This window comes from Pteropus vampyrus, unplaced genomic scaffold, assembly GCF_000151845.1.
Source record: "Pteropus vampyrus isolate Shadow unplaced genomic scaffold, Pvam_2.0 Scaffold50, whole genome shotgun sequence".
Lineage (NCBI taxonomy): Eukaryota > Metazoa > Chordata > Mammalia > Chiroptera > Pteropodidae > Pteropus > Pteropus vampyrus.
In genome coordinates this window covers 319,108-322,718 of record NW_011888831.1, presented here as the reverse complement: position 1 = coordinate 322,718, position 3,611 = coordinate 319,108, and the positions used below count along the sequence as shown (strand labels likewise).

Sequence of the window (3,611 nt, the reverse complement as noted above, 5' to 3'; positions counted from 1 at the left end):
CAATTCTCTCAAAGGGAAGCTATCATTAAACAATAATTCTCCATTCCTTCCTCTGGGGGGAATTCCCTCTCTTACCTCTTCTGGGTACCTCTTATCAGTGGAATCATACAATATTTGCTCTTTTGTGCCTGGCTTCTTTTACTTAGCATAATGTTTTCAAGATTCATCCCTGCTGTAGCATGTAGCAGAATTTCATTCCTTTCTGTGGCTTAATAATAGTTCATTGTATGGATATACCACATTTTGCCTAGTCATTCATCTGTCTATGGGCACTTGGGTTGTTTCCATCTTTCGGCTGTTGTGAACAGTGACAGTATGAAAACTGGTATAAAAGTGATCTCTTTGACTCCCTGCTTTCAATTCCTTTGGGTATGCACACACACATTTTTCATTATTTATTTATTTAATTTTCATTTAATTTAATTTTTTTAAAGGTGAGGCAACCCTTGACTGACCTCACAGATTAAAAGAAACTTGTCAGCTTACAATCCCTTATTTTTTAAAAAATTTTTACACCTACAGCACCTGGGTTTTCCTAGGTGGTCTCCCATCCAAGTACTAACCAGGCCCGACCTTGCTTAGCTTCCGAGATCATACAGGATCGGGCTTGTTCAGGGTAGCATGGCTGTAGACTCACACATTTTTAATATAATATTTCTCAATTAAAAAATTTTCAACCCTCCTAAAAACTCATATATTACATGTTTCTCTTAAAAACCAATAAGCCAATACTTGATTTCAAGTGGAACATATAGGTCATTTACATTTCATGGAATTATTGATATATTTTGTTTTTTATATATCATCTAATTTTATACTTTCAAATTGTCCTGCCTGTTCTGTGATGTTTTCCCCTATCCTTTATTACTTTTTTTTGGATTGGTTATTATTTGTTAAATCATTCCAACCCCTCCGTCAGCTGCTTGGAAGTTCTGTACTGTTTCACTTTCTTTTAGCGCTTAACTTGGAAATTACAGCATACATTCTTAATGTACCAAAATCAAAATTTAATTAATATTTTTACATTCATCTCAGAAAATACAAGAACCTTAGAATATTTTATTTTATTTTTAATAATTTTTATTTTTCACACATGGTCGACTTTCAATATTCTATTAGTTTCAGGTGTACAATATAGTGATTAGACATTTGTATCACTATGATGTGATCACCCCCAATAAATCTATTACCTATCTGACACCATACATAGTTATTACAATATTATTGACTATATTCTTTATACTATAGTATAATTATATCCCCATGACTATTTCGTAACTACCAATATGTACTTCTTGATCCCTTTCCCCTTTTTCACTGAGCCCCACAACCCCTTTCCAATCTGGCAACCATCGAAATGTTCTCTGTATCTATGAGTTTGTTTCTGTTTTGTTTGTTCATTTCTTTGTTTTTTAGATTCCATATATAGTTGGAATCATATGGTATTTGTCTTTCTCTGTATAACTTATTTCACTTAGCATAATACTGTTTAGGTTCATCTATGTTGTTGCAAATGGCAATATTTCATTCCTTTTTTTATAGCTAAGTAACATTTTGTTGTATATATGTACAACCTCTTCTTTATCTATTCATCCATTGATGGACATCAGGTTGCCTCCATATCTTGACTATTGTAGAATATTTTAAATTATGCTATTCTCTTTCTAGACTGGGTGTTTTCATATTTAAAAAATCTTCATCATACCAATGTTTTATAGAATCCATTTTCATTTACATTTACTCATATCTTTACAACTTTCTGTATTCTTTATATCTTCTTGATATTATGAATTTCCACCTGGGACCATTTTCTTTTTCCCTGAAGTATATAATTTAGAATTTCCATTATTGAGAGATTGCTGGTAGCAAAATAAATGTCTCTATTTTGCTTTCATTCTTGAAATACATTTGCACTGGTTCTAAGAGTTGTCATTTCATTGTGTTTTGCTTTCCATAGATGTTTCTACAACACCTGAGAAACCAACTCACTTTGTAAGCAATTTGGCTTTAGAAAAACCTAGTTATATGAAAAAGTGGACACATAGTAGAATAATTCCTGTTTGCTCATAACTCAACTTCAATAGTTATCAATTCATGGCCAATCTTGTTTTATCTATACTCTTACCCACTTTCCACCCTGTTTGATTTTGAAGCAAATCAAAGACAACATTATTTCGTAGGTAAATATTTCAATATGTAGGCAAACCTAAAATATAAAAGATTTCTCTTAATCATAATCATAATTCTAGTATTGCCTCTAAAAATTAACAACAATTTATTAATACCATAAAATACCCAGTGTTTAAATTTCCAATGGTCTCAGACAAGATTTTTTACTCTGTTTGAATAAGATGCTCATATTGCTAGTAGTTTTTACATTTGTTAATTTTTAAAATCTGTTTTTTCTTTTCTCTCTTTTTTACATTTTTAAGTTATTTGTTTCTTTTATTTCTAAGTTATTGAAGGAACAAAGTGTTTTTTCCTGTAGTACCTCCCACAGATTGCGTTCTCATAGTGTCATTCAATACGTTCTGCAACTTCATTTAAGAACCTCTCTTTGTCTTGGATGTTCTGCGTTTCATCATGGTGTGCTGATGTGTAGGTTTCTCTTAAATTTTAAAACTTTTCTGCTAAGGAATCTCTGTGATTTTTTAATTTATGGATATGTGTCCTCCTCAGTTCTGAAATATTCTTATCCATCATATCCTTGATATTTCGTCTGTCCTATTTGTCGAGAACTCTGATTAGACGTATATTAACCCCTCTCTTACTGCTTCTTTCTTAACTTTTACCTCATATTTTCCATTTCCTTGTTCCCTTTGGTTGTATTCTGAGTAAGTATGAATGTTTTATCTTCTACTAGTTCTCTCCTAAACAGTGTCTAACCTGCTATCAAACCTATTCATTAAGTTTTAATTACTTGTTGTATTTTAAAATGTGTTATATTTGTTATATTTGGTTCTTTTTCAAATCTACTAGGTTACATGACATATGTTGGAAAGGCCTATCTCTTTATATTTCTTAAACAAACAGACCAAATTGCAACTCAGAACAGTATCCTACAAGGGGTTTGGAAATATTGAAACGGAAATTCCAAACAAGGAATTATTTATATCTGCTGCTCGGTGTGGCCACCTGTAGAACCCTCAGGCCATCTTCAAGAGGTTGCTAATAAATTCAGCTCTGCTTTATTCCCAGTCAACACGTACCTCAAAAAAGCCATGTTATCTTCATCACAACGGGAGTGTCCATCAGTACATCTATCTTGCCTGCAATCTGAGTCTTGATAAGTATGAGTTCTGAGACAAAGAAGAAAACTTTCCCTGAATCCAAGTTCTACTTTGCCAATCATTTTCTGCTAGATTTATTTTTACCTAGAACACACTTTGCTAAACTCTTTATATAAAATTATCTCATTTAATTTTCGCAACCAATCTGTGAGGTTATTATGCTATCTCCTTTTGCCATTTGTTTTTTCTCCCATTTATATATTTATGGAATCATCTATTTTATCAGTGTATATACTACTTTGGGTTATAATACAATCCTACATTATTTATTTTGTAGCCCAAATTATTCCGGCTTTGGCCAATGGTGACTCTTTCAGGTTG

The 3,611-nt window shown here is 32.2% G+C and overlaps 1 pseudogene; it reads right to left on the bottom strand.

Annotated features, from left to right (window-relative positions):
• Window positions 1-513: 513 nt before the first annotated feature.
• On the bottom strand, window positions 514-633 carry LOC111739568 (annotated as a pseudogene).
• Window positions 634-3,611: the final 2,978 nt, after the last annotated feature.